General features: G+C 42.0%; 1 protein-coding gene across 3 annotated transcripts in view; it reads right to left on the bottom strand.

Moving 5' to 3' along the window:
* The window catches only part of prex1 (phosphatidylinositol-3,4,5-trisphosphate-dependent Rac exchange factor 1), a 77443-nt gene that overhangs the window by 61599 nt on the left and 1844 nt on the right, over positions 1-14000 (bottom strand). The gene's annotated exons all lie outside the window — the stretch shown is intronic.

Genomic DNA, 14000 nt, shown 5'->3' with positions numbered 1-14000 from the left:
TGTGTGTTAGTGCCTGCCAATCAGATCCTGACTTGGGGGAAAAAAGAAAAAAAATGGTGAATAGAAGGGAAGTGAATCTGCAAACAGTTTCTTTTATTCTCTCTTCCCCATTTCTCTGTCTATTGCCCTGTGTCTGACAGGCTTAACCTGCCTCAGTCTGACTGCCCTTCAGACGCCAATACTGGGATATCAGAAAGGAGATATGCATCCCCACACCGACGAATAAAACTATCCCGAAGCCTACTTCATCAACCCGGCTCCTGCTGTTGTGTCTGCCTGCATTTCATTGCCTCAGATTTAGAAATTGATAGCTTTCCATGTGAATCAAGGGCGTTACAAAGAAGTCCTGGGTTAAGTGAGACTACTGCTCTAAAAAAGAAAAGCCTTCGCCCGATACTTTTGGTACAAAAGTATGACACTATGATCCTTATGCATGCCAACAATGTCATGTTAAAAGGTGCCGCTTCTACGTGTTTGCTTTATGGTTCAAGTTGTGAGATCCAGTGTCGCCCCAAGACGAGCACAATGGATCAATAAATAATGCATGATTCTAGTAAAAAAGGTTATAGGACATTATCACTAACAGTGCCAAATGCCAATGCAATAAATGTTTCATTGCAGGTTGCAAAGCAATACTTTCTTCCATCCAAAGTTATGGTTAAAGATAGACAGCAAACACAGATAGAGAGGAGGAAAACACAGCATCTCTGGCTTTTGCAGGGATTAAACTGAGGATTGGTTGCTAAATGCATTTTAGCTTATCTGGTATAGAATTGTATAACACTTTGCTTTAATATCACACCCTTAGCAAAATATGTCTACGATCTAAATGCATAATCAAGGGGAAAAAAGATTTTAGCTACAGCAAAATATCGACTAAAGACACAAAAGACTTTCCCTATAAAATCTCTAATAACCTGACCACCAGCACTGAATATGGGCTGCTTTTGATGCTCAGTACTCAAAATGCATTAAACATTCAGCATTAGGTGCAATCCGACGCTAGAGTTGTCAGGTTGAACATGCTCCACTAAAGAAAATAGTCCCTATGAAACCTAATGACACCTTTGTAACACAAACTGCCTAAATAACTACATATGTTAAGTAACAGGATCAGTTTTTGTAATTTAGGTGAAGTGTGTCATTTATAGAAAACCTTTTCACGCTCCCTGCAGTTCCACATAGCACCAGTTACAGAAAGTCACTTCCCATAATTAAAGACTGACACTCCTAATCAGACGTTTGCTCTAAAGACAGAACCCAGCCAACCAAGCAGTCAGGCAGCAATTTTATAATTTCCTCTGCCTTTTTTTTCTGTTTCTGCCTCTCTTTACTAGCTTTTACGTAAGTCGTACCAAAAATAGAAAGCACGGCTCCTCAGCAGTGAGCTGTGACCTCGCTAATTAAGACCAGTATTAAAGGGAAGCGGTAGTTGTCATGTTCTCGACTGTTTTTTTGTTTTGTTTTTTTGGGAGGGAGCTGATTGTGCTTGAGGCATACACTAATTAAATCTCCCATATGGCAGCTTGTACCGTGTCCACACTGTAGGAGTCACTCAAGTGAGTGATTGCTCCCCAGCAGAGGATACGAGACAGGCAGGAAACAGAGCTTTTCCTCAGTCGCTTTCAGACAGGGTTAGCGCTGAGTGAGGGTGTGGCGGGTGAAGAAAAGAGCCAAGGAGGCAAAGGGTGAAAACAGAACGAACAACAACGAGCAAGGGGACAATGGTGGAGGAGACGGTGAGGTGTAAAGTATCTGTTATTCATGTATTCCTCTGTGACAGCTACCATCCAGGCAGGAATCACTCCTTTAACAAATGTGCCACACAGATGTGGTGAGACAGGAATCAGCAGGGAGGATGGTAGGAAGAAGGAACAAAGAATTCCTTTCAGTCAAAGTCTAACCCCAACAAGGACAGTCTCCCCCAGAGTTGTATTGGCTGTCTTCATTGTTCCATCACAAAAGAAGACAGGTTTATTTGGAGAGAAAATTGTCTCTCTCCGTCCACCATCATGACTAAGGCAGGCTACAAGGAAGCCAGAATACAGGACAGTGCAGAGCATAAACTGAGCATGCACCCCAAGCATGTCCAAGTTTACTCAAACTGAGACTTTTACGCAGTTTGTACAGTAATTTTTTTCAGCGCGTGATTGAAATCAGAAACAGGAAATTGCCCCAGAGAAAGGTACTATGGGTGTAATTGGAAATGTGCTGACATCTGATGGACAGCAGTTCATTGTGCACAAACAGCCAAGTATCATAATTGGACAAACCACAGTCTGGGCTTATTTTCATATTTGACTATTTATTGGGCCTTTCCACTAATGACCACCAGAGACTGTAACTTCCTGCCAGTCACGCTCAAGCAGAAGTTAGAGATACTCTGACATCATTTGTTTCAACTTCCTCTGCAATCGAAATAACTTGATGTATGACAAGTTATGAATGTTATTGGCTTTGTCACTGTGAAAGATCCAATATTTCTCCTACCGTAAAATAAGCAGATGTGACTGCACTTTTAGAAGGCTCTCAGCATATTACAAATCATGCACGATTTGCATAGAGAGGACAATATCTCAGAGCATTACGCACATGCACACAAACTGGAAATACGATACGTATATTGACGAGACCCGCTCTTTCCACAGAACGCAGTTAAGCCAGTTGTTTACGAACACTGTAATTCTACTCTACACCACTGTGTGCAGTTGTTGTGCTCATTACTGCTTAATTACCAAACTCAGAGACGGCAAGATGCGTCTGATGGTCCTTGTTTACTTTCATATCGCCATCTCCATCTCAGGTGACCTTATCTGTCTCTCCTCTGACATCAGCACGTCATCATCAGCAAGGCGAGGCATGTGTGTGTCTGTGTAATCCTGTTTAGTGGAGGATCAGACATTGATGAATAATATTTTCTTGACTGATGAACAACAACAATAACCCTGCCTGCACTGGCTCGGGCTGACAAGTCTGTGTTTAGATGTCAGAAATCTGAGTCAGTTCACTATGAATTTGATAGAGATGGAAAAGGACATGACGGTGTTTCAAAAGCTCGCCAACAAATCAAAAACAGTAGGGGGATGAAAAGAGGGAGTGCAGTGTAGCCTCCCCCGCACTGGTTTTCCTGTGTAGATTAGATGGCGCACCTTCTTACGCTTCAATACCTAAAAATAGCAACGATATCAATCAGTGTGTTAATAATAGTTGGTCATATGGGACACAGACTCAGTTTTGTGATACTTCTGGACTCATAACACTGAGTCAGACTGGCTCGGAGGAGGGCTCAGCTGCAGCACAGAGCACAGCGAGGATATTGCACATGATGCCACAGGGGTGAACGGCAGTAAGGGAAAGCTGCTCGTGATGCAATCCCACAGGAGACAAGTAACACAACCAGAAGCTCCTTGGCAAACCACAAAGTAGCTGCCAAGCACACTGATGCAGCATTGTACCCACTGACATTTCATTATGATATATACTGGAAACTCCAACATCCTCCATACAGGAAGTAGTTGAAAGTCATTCTCAAAGTGTATCATCACACTGTGAACACATCTTTGTTTTTTTGATTATTTTTTTTTTTACATATATATGAAATTCTTGGCAGTTAGACATTTAAAAATCCACACTGCTGTTATGCAAACTTTGCAGCGTCTCTTATTATATTGCTCAAGTTTTCTTTACTATTGCTCAATCATTATTAAAAACTCTTTTTGGGGTTTTTTCTCCCTATTGGGCCTCAAAAGCCCACACTGCTTCTGAAAGTACTTAGAGAAACTCACTGGGGTTGAAACTCACAATGATGAGAGCAATACACAGGAAAATGTCAGCTATTATTAAAATTTCTTAGCTGTGACTCTTTACAGGGGTCGAAAAGAGCCGCTGTAGTTCAAGCATGACAGTTATGTTTATTGCTTTGGAATTTAAATAGTGAGAGTCAAACGAAAGCTTTATTAATTAGCTGCACAATGAGAGAAACCAAATACAGTCGTGTCATAAAGTTTTCACATCGCTGTTCGCAACTTTGTGAAAAACCCAAGTACATCCTTGCTGCTTTCATAGGAAGTAACAATGACAAGAGTCTTTTTTCCCCTAGAAATATGTCTGCTAGCTTAAAACATTGCAAACCAGCTTTTTGTTAGCATTTTCCCAACCCCACACCCACACCTCTGAATTCACTTATCTGGTGTACATGATATAAGCAAGATTTTCAGTCAAATGCTGTGCGTGAAACCTCTTGTCACTCAGAAAATTGCCCTCATGTCCACTGAAAATATGAAAATTAGTGTGCAAGTCAGTGCAAATTTAAATACACTTCTAGACACAGCAGTAGTGGGTACTTTAGTGTGGATGGCTGTGATGGCACTGGAAAGTGCAACTTCATAGTGTCTGTCTATATCACTCCAATATCACTCAAAAAAATATGATGGTGCCAGACAGTTTATGTACAGTTCATGGATATACATGCATCACTTTCTCCCACAAATTGCATGAATGCTGTCAAATGTGCCACTTTTTCAAGCAGCGTGTGAGCAGGTTGAAGTAAGTTTGGGGGATCCCACCAAACTGAGTCACTCGTTTCTTTCTGTTTTTCTGTTTATTGGGAAAAAAAAGTGTGTGCAAGAAAAACTGAAGACAAGTTAAAAAATCCCAAACTGCAACAGAAGAAGTGCACACGCATGCCTCTGCGCGACTGTGTGACATGCAAACAGGAAGTGAAAACAGAGCAATGGCACAGAACAAAGGCCAGTGCTTTTCTTTGTCTTTTTTTGACGCTCAAATTCGACGACAAGAATTTCGTTTTCTTCTCGAGAACATAGGCGGCTCAAGTCAGGCGAGAAAGGAAAACAAACACGTCGGCAGAATGAAGCAGCTCCTCTCGACACAAAAGCAGCAGATGCCATTTCTGGACAGGAAGTGTGGCTTTTGTGAAAAGGAAGTATACGACATGTTTGAAGGCCACTAACTCAGCTGTTCTAAGTAAAGTCTGACAACTTTGTGCTAGCGTGCAACCAAGCTGTAACAAAGAAATAAATCACACCGTGCTCTCAAGACTAAGGAATTGCAGATTTTTTTTAGCTATGCTGCAAAGGCGAATGGAAGTTAATGTTATTTATTGGTGTGGATAAAAATGAATGGACTGAAATGGAAAACTATAAGCTTTAGGTCATTTTCATTTTTAACGGACACACACACTGCAGAAGCTTCAGGTTTACAGCTTGTCATCGCCTTAAACCCAAAATAGTGCAATCATACCAAATGCTTATGTCTCTTGTCATGCAAGGCATAAGGCAGCATTCATTTGTGACTGACAGCCAAAGTGTCATTGTGGGTTTGATTGGGTGGTGGGTGTTGCTAGATGCTGAGGTTTATCAGAGCGAAGAAGGGCCAGACAGTAAGGTGTGAAGATGCAGATGGACCATATGTTGGTGGAGGCTATGTTTTCGCTCCAGTGGACAGTTAGTAAGATGCCTGCTGCCTTCACGTCTGCTTTGTCTGCTTCTCAACGCAGCTTTCTACCTGCTGCTAAAGCAAACTATGAAACATGACTCATCTCCTATTTATCTGTTTTTAGGTGAAAGCCTTCTTGTTGGCAAAGAATCCTACATATTAAAAAGAACTAATAAAACACGCCACTGATATAAAAAAAAAAAAAGCTACAATATTTTATTTACCCTTTCACATTTCACATTTCCTTTCACCAATGAATGTATGAAGCCAAAATGAAAATATCAAGAAGTAATGTAACAAGTGTCAAACTAGGTCATGTTGCAACATGGGAGGCGACCACGCATACGGAGTCAAAGTTAGCAGCCACGAGCACAGGATGTTAAGGGTCACTCACAGTGTGCGGCTGAGGTTGTTTTCAAGCTCGACACTTAGCAGCGGCCAATTGTTATCTGTAATAACCAAGAACCGTAGAACGGCAAACTTGTGCGCGTAGATCTCAGCTGCCATATTAGAAGCTGAGGTGAAAGTTTATACAGAAAAGAAAAGAAAAGTAAAGCGCTGTCAGTCAAACGAATTCTCGTCAAGGCTGGATAAATACTTTAGGTCGTTTTCTGTAGTTAAACAAAACCTAGTGAGCACACATACTTAGCTTGGACCTGTTAGACAATGACATCAATGCTTTAACAGGTTTCATACTAAACAGCAATATGTGTGAGAAGTGACGAGGGATATTAGCATTTGTTTTGCTGCCATCACCATGTATGCATCCCATTTCTCATGACAGCAAGTGCAAATATGAATGTATAGGAAATCAATAACAACGTGGTATAATGGTTACATAATGTACATGTCAAATGTTTCCTTAGCCATTTGTCTGGATTAAATCCTTTCAACAAGCAGAGTTTGGAGTGTGTTAGACTTGCTATTAGAAATCCAATCAGACTGTGCTGTCCTAAGCACATTGTTGCTTTACTGTAAATATCAAACTTGATTATCTTCTTTGAGAAGATAATCATTATTTCTCTCCATGATGAAAGGGCCAATAGTGTTAATGGGAACAGAACTAGGGCATTTTTTCTGCCTACCCACGGCTACATCAGCATTCAGCAACAATGCTGGGCCATCTCACTCAATTCAGATATCTCACAAGAGACCCCGTATATCAAGAACAAGCTTGAACACTTGTCAAGGTTTTTCTAGCAGGCCCTCGGAGCCTCTTTTCAATTCGCTGTGGTTCCCACACCTACTGAAGCAAACCTCAAACAGAACCACAGATCCACAGATTCAGGCATTTTCTAAGCGAGTTCTCAGGTCACCAGCCTCAAGCTTTCTACCCCTTCTCATCCAAGAGAAAACAACAACAAGCTTAAAACAATGCACCCATTAAGGATCTCTCTTTTTTGGAAAGAGGATTGGAGTGGCTAGTCACAAAGGGAGACGGGGCATTTTGGAGAGGGAATGGGGCCATTTAGGGGTCGACATGGCATGAAATTGAATAAATAAATGAAGAAATCCCCTCTTTGTGGCCTGGGTGCAGCAGAGCCAGAGAATGGCCCGTGGCGTTGCCATAATGAGGGACCCCAGCAAACCTTAGGAGAATTCTTTTTCTCTCAGGCCGTAATTCACATCTTTCCCCAACCCTCCAAAAACTCCCTCAGCTCCCCTTCACCCACCAACCAGTGCCTTGCTGTCTTCCAAGAGAAAGCCTTTTTGGCAGCGCCAATCACCAAAATACAAAGTCTTCTTTGAGCCTCGTCCAGTTTTTTTCCCCCCCTCCCCATCTCGCTCACTTCCGCTTTGAAGGACTTTAAACTTCAGGGCTCTTTGAGCTGTTCACATGGGCGGAAACTAAACACGACAGGGGGATGACACAGTGCCTCCGCGACAGAGGACAGGCAGAAAGCGCTGGGCCGAATACTTCCTGTCTAAGACTGGGTATTCATCACAACCCTGCTGTACAAATGAATGGATGACACACGATGAATATGCGGACTACGTATTTTGGACACCTCAGATGACAAATTGTTGAGACTGTCTCAGTAAGCATGTTAGGCTTTCAAAACTATACTTTCAAAAAGGTTCCACAGTTGCTAGAATTTTACAATTTACATTTCTGAGCTTGCTGACATTTCTGTCCAGTATTGCACAAAGTTGCTTTGCACGTTTTGTTTTACAAGCTGCTCCCAACTACAAAAGAAAAAACTTCCAAGAGGAGACCTGTGGTCCTAATAATCATTCATAAATGAAACCAGCAAATGTTTGACTCCTTTTGTATTCGTTTTATGTATCTGCTGCAATGTGGACTAAAAAAACTGCAATGTGTGCAGTTCTTTATGCGTTAGGCAGCATCGGACACATTTTTCAGGCTTAATATCAATTCTACCACTCTCACTACAGTATATTCTTATATACTTGGACGACATGCTGGAAATGGAAACATCTGTGTATTTGTTTCACTGAATGTTACAGCCGTCTCAAAACCTATTACAAATGTCTCTACCTGTAGCCTACATGGCTCAAATTACATTCTGTCTTTAAAGGGAACATCCACAACAATTTTTTTCTAAGTTGCTTTCCTGTAGAGGGGTGACATGTGTTGATCAGTAGATAACATCATGGACCAGATTGGAGAGGCCATCTGGACATTTGTACACTTGGTTGGTTTTTTTGTTTTTTTGGGGGGTGGGGGGTCGACAGACACGGGTATCACAGACTGGACCAGAGTGTGGCAAGTATGAAGCTGAGTGAGCCATCAGTGACCTGTGACGCTGCCGGCTAACCAACTGATGTAGCACAGGTGATCACTCAAGCTAAACTCCATGATATTCATACGTGTGTATCCAAGAGAACATTGCAGCTTGCCTTCATGTACACATCCAAGCTAAACCAAAGTACGATTGCCACACCTAACATGCAGCTGAGCAGACATAAACAAGGTTATAGGGACAGAGAGGGAGGAAATTGAATGGTGGCAAAGACACAAATTAGTGGCTTACATTACACCATAATGGGTCTTTGGCAAAGCAAGGGGGAAGATCACAGAGACTGTTCGCTGGTTCTGACTTAAACAGCATTTACCAGCCTGATAGAGGACGCCATTAAACGGGCAGACAGCAGCTAGTCAAAGCCCTGCCTGTCTGAAAAAAAAAGTACTTCTCAGTCTCTGAAAGCACAAACCTACATCCTATCTCACTTCTCGTTTTGGCAGCCACAAATGCAGCAAACGCCGAGGTAAGTTTCCACTTCTAGAAGTGATATTTGCAGGTCGATTTTGATTCACCATATTCAGCCGCAGAGCAAGTTAAATAGTGAGCCACATTTAATTTTGTGATAAAGAGACAATAGGTCTGGTGAATTAAAAAAAAAAAGAAGAAAATAAATAAAAACCACTATCTATCCTGCAAAAGCTCTTGGAAGCTGAAGAGTCCCTGCAGGATGGATAGAAAATTGAAAACTTAACGTGTTAATGTGCCATATCAAAACATTTTTCTTAAAAGGTTTCCTGTCAGCACATGAGAACAAAAACTTTACGGTACCCGCATGTATGACTCAAGCCTTTTATAAAGCCACGTGAGTTGGCAAAAATGTCACCACAACTCGCAAATGCCAAAATAAAAGCCCTTCAGCTACAATGCCCAAGATTTTGTCAGCAGCTGTCATGAACAGTTACCACAACATTGTCAGAGCTTCTTTGACTAGCGGGGGGGTTGAAAACAGAAAACGCCAAAGAGCCTCACCAGTTGGCTGGTTGGTAAATTGTTTATCTCGAAGCTCATTAATTAAGTGAGTCGTGTCAAAAACAATTTTAAGATAACAGCGAAAATGTTCTTTGTTTTTAGCTGTGGCATTTAGCTGGAAAAGAAAATCTTGTGATGTTCTGGGTGTTCACTCCAACACCAGACCATCACATACAGCTGACATGCTCAATCTGTACTGTCTGCCGCTTTATATGAAAGCAGGAGTGCAGTGTCTAAGCTTCTGGTTTAAAATGATCATTATGAAATAAGTCCTGGTTGTACAACATAGCAGCTACATAACAATGACACCATATGCATTACGAGCTGCCTATAAGCCTCTCTTGTATGCATATCTGTCTCTAACAAGTATGAAACAGACTTAAAATTAAGTAGTGACTGCACAACCAAGAAGATAATGCTGCTGTTTTCAGTAGCTTATGGAAACTTTCCCCAGGTAGGTGAAATGGCGTGAGGTTGAAATAACTGTGTAAACTCTATTTGGCCAATCAAAAAGAACCTTATTGTTAATGGAGAGTTAAAAACAATTCAAAGTTAAACAGGAATAACCCTTAGATGGGGATTCACCAGGTGGACAGAGCAATATTCAGTTTGCCAGATCACAACATTTCTAGTTGATCAGAAAGTAATAAAAAATGAAAAAGGCAGAGATTTGTGTACTGTGACTCTAAAGCCCTGTGAGGCAAAATGGCAGTTTGTTATATTAGTCTGTATAATTAAAACTAACTGGCTTGGTAAGCTTGTCCATGATTTACCAAATATCTTTGCCACAGTCAGTACCCTTAATAAGTTTTGTGTGAAGATGTACTAGTCCAGCATTTTTCTATTAGGCAAATGACCTTTAACCCCCTCCTGAAAGAAGACCCACATCTGGTAGTATTTAAAAAAGCAAACAAACATTGTAATCCTGCTGCCTCGCTCTGTAAACCAAACCCTCAAGGGAGAGCTTGCGCGAAGTCATTCTGCAGACATCCGTCCATCCTGCTACCTTTTCACCACGCTGCACAGTCGCTGCACCCGGTGTCTCCCCTAAGAGAGTACATGCGCCAACTTCGTCCAGACTACGATGTGATCTCGAAGAACATTGGAGGTGTCACATTGCCTTGCTTTTACTATTCAGCCCATGTCATCTGCTGTATCTTATATCAGCCTGTTAAAAAGCACAGTGCCCCAGATACGCGGTTTTACCATTTCCAGCCGGTACAAAGCAGTGAATGTCCAAGTTCTCACCAGACATTACATGATCTGATATCGGACACATTGATATGCAAACTGATGAAATCAGATTTGAAAGGACACACTCCTGAATAGCTCCACTTCTTAAAATGCTACTACTAAGAGAGAAAATTCTTGGACACAGTAAAAAGGGATTTCTTCTGATAATCTGCAAGCATCTCTCGGAAAGAGAAGGAAGCTTTTCTTTGCTTTTGCATCATGCCTCTGGGTGTTACAGTGGTTTAGACTTGTTAACTTGAATACTTTAAATTCCTGCTGCAGTCTTATGCTTCAAAGAAATAGCTTATCAAAACACATGACTAAAAAAAGCACAGAGATTAAGTTGGAAACTGACATTTACCACCCCGACATTGCAATAATTTCGTCTGGCACAGTACCCGCGCTGCAAGGTACCAATTGTCCAGACTGTGATTGATGGGTGCACAGCAGCAGTAGCTTGAAACCTTATTTATATGAAAATTTGCAGCTTATGTAATGAACTGAAGTACAGTTAGCACAAAAGGCAAAGCATGTACCGATTATTCAGCTGCATTCAGAGGCAAGGACTATTTACAGGTTTGATTAACCTACAAGTTACATGCTGTATGAGAAGACTCTAAGAAGACTGTCTACACTCCCAAGTTTGTCCAGCAGGGCTTTTAACTTTTAAAGCCCAACAATACTAAAAACCCTCAAAAAGTCCCAGCAGTCTGCCACAGTAACTGTTCTACCTGCTGTTCAGTCTCCACAGGCTGCCCCCCAATGCCCTCACTCATATATGTGGAGTGTGTGTGACTTCAGCTAAAGGCTGCAGTGAACTGAAACCACCAGCGTTGTGGCTACGACGAGAGCTAGAATCTTAAGCTATTTATACGCCCAAGCCCAGAGAAATCCGATGCTGGTCTTTACAACTAAGGAGGAACAGCGAACGAGAGAGAGAAAGATGGACCGGACAAAAAAAGGTGGGGAATAGGAATATGAATGGACATTATATAGGAAAGTAGGAAAAAGGTAGACACAGGCTTGTGCTTGCAGGGGGGAAGCTTGGAGCTGTCTATCTGCATGTTTACCTTTGTGAGCACTAAGATGTGTATACCCGTGTCATCCTGTTTGCTCAGCTACAGCCAAAGAGGTGTCTAGCATCAAAACACAATTTCACTTCTTCATGGCAGCGCAGGTTAGCATCGGATGAGTACTCTCACTTGTGTGTGGCCCAAAGTAAAGGTCACAGTCCTTCCAGATGTTTCCTATTATCCCGCAGCACTGACAGGACCTCTGCGGTCACTCGACTCTTTTCCATCACTCACTTTTCAGAATTACGAAGGAAGGTCACAAGCCAAGAAAAAAAAAAACTATCGGCCACTCATTTCCAGGATTCACCGAGACATGGGTCAGCCTGGTCAAAAAAGAAAAACAGTCCTAAATGACAACCAATCATATTCATGGCATTCAAGGAAAATCCCTCACATCTAGCAGGTATGACGCCACCGACCACATTCCTATCACAGATAGCCTAGTATTTTGGTGCATCACGGCTGGGAAAATCCAGCTGCGCAGATTAAACCATACCCTGAAGAAAATTCCCATAAATCTATCGAGCTAGGATGTGATTGTTTCACACAAACAAACAAGGGAACGCATCGCGACAAAAGCTTGAAGAGCACAGCAATCTTTGTAAAAAGGAAGCAGCTTGTTAAATGTGACAGCTTCCGATCTGCTCAAAGAGTTAATAGATTTAGAGATTTGCTGCGATAACAGTGAGGGAGGAAAAATGAATCCTCTAATCCCTCTTTTCACACACCCCCAACCCCCTTCTCACCTCTTGTCCTCACCACTATCCCCACACGCTTCCCTACAGCACATTGGATGAGCTTGTTGGCGCTGGTAATTGCCAAGGGATGAGTGACATGCAGAATGGCTGAGGTGCCAAAGCCGGATAACCATCTCTTTTTGTGTGTGTGTGTCATTGCAATCATTGCAGCTGAGAAGCTGCTCTGCTAAGGGCTTTTTTTCCACTGGGTTTTTAAAGTGCATAAAGGGAGGTGGAAAATAAATCAATGATAAGGCAATGCAGATGATGAAGATGGTCAACAGCTACTGTACTATCAAACCCTCAACAAGACCAGAAAACAATATCATAGCGCGAGCGGTTACAGATAAGAGAGAAGCTGACATGCATAAAAAGAATCAGTACACTGAAAAATTAAGTAAGTCATAACTGATGATGAGAAGTAATCCAAACGCTACATTCAGAGGGGAACTAATCTATTTCTAGGGGAATATGGTTAAGGGGTGGGGGGTAGATAGACTTCACGGGGTTAAGATTATTCGCATCTTAGTGCGAGTTTCACACAATCAAAACTAAATAAAGTGGCAATTGCATTCAATACACGTGGTGTGACAATAGCATGCCTGGACTTGAAAGCTGTTCAAGCGTAAACTGTGCTGTGTTCTAGTCACAGGCAAAATTCACTTTTCATTACACAGCAAAATGCATTAGTATTCAATGCACTGTGAAATGAGCTGCATTCTGGGAAATGTGGGAGTTATCTAAGCAATGAGGAAGGGTGAGAAAAAGCTGAGAAGCTGAACAAAAACCCTACTTATTACCATTTTATTTAAATAGGCTGCCCATCTCAGCCTTTTTTTTTTTTTTTTACACTATGGGGCGTACGCATCCCCAAACTATCTGCCCACACCTTTACTGAAACATATGTTCTGAGCTCCCACAGCCAGACTTTTCCTTATCAACACCACAGTGAGCTGCATGGTGACATAGCCTTGGCTCCCAGCAAGGGTTCTCACTGAGGGTTTTCTGCCGAGCTGGACCCTGGACAGAAAACACTGGGTGGTGGAGGGGGGGATTTGCAAAGGATTGGCCATGGAGGAGGTGGTGGAGAGCAAGGCTTCTTTTCTCGTTTTGTTCTGGATCCTCATGTTTGCCTTTAGCAGTGTAAGCACCTCATCACCCATCCACCCCCCCAGGTGAAAATTCAGTGGACAGTGTCACATGTAGGTTAATGGGGAGCAGTGTGTTTTGCCATCAGGCCTCTTTAGTGCACACGTGAAGATGACTGTTAACAAAGGCATTCACAGACATGCATTCCAATCCAAAGAAACACTTGTTAACAAGATGATACAAATAACCAACCTGTCAGTTTCTGCAGCACAGAACATCGCTGGATATGATTGGCATTTAAAAAAATTTTTTTTTAAAAGATGCTGGATTGTATTGAGTAGTTGCCAAATGGTAGTATTTACTTTTAAAACAAAATCTCATTGGCTCATGAAATGGGCATAGAGACTATTCTATGAAAAGACCCTGGCAATAACATTACATCACACAAGCCAGACCATATCACTTGCCTCAGGCTAAACACCATGTGGCTTAAATCAAAAGACTCCCAGTTCACGTGATGATAGGTCGGGGTATGGCGAAGAGCACGAAGCACTGACAGTTTTGATGTTCAGACGTCCCTGATAAACCTTTGAGACTTCATCATTACCATTGTGCGTGGTGAGAGTGGAGGGAGGTCAAAGAATGTCCCTTTGCCACCTTGCAACAGAAGATAAGCC

Source organism: Astatotilapia calliptera, chromosome 20 (genome assembly GCF_900246225.1).
Source record: "Astatotilapia calliptera chromosome 20, fAstCal1.2, whole genome shotgun sequence".
Lineage (NCBI taxonomy): Eukaryota > Metazoa > Chordata > Actinopteri > Cichliformes > Cichlidae > Astatotilapia > Astatotilapia calliptera.
The sequence above is the reverse complement of the archived record's forward strand: the minus strand, read 5'-3'. Positions and strand labels throughout refer to the sequence as shown.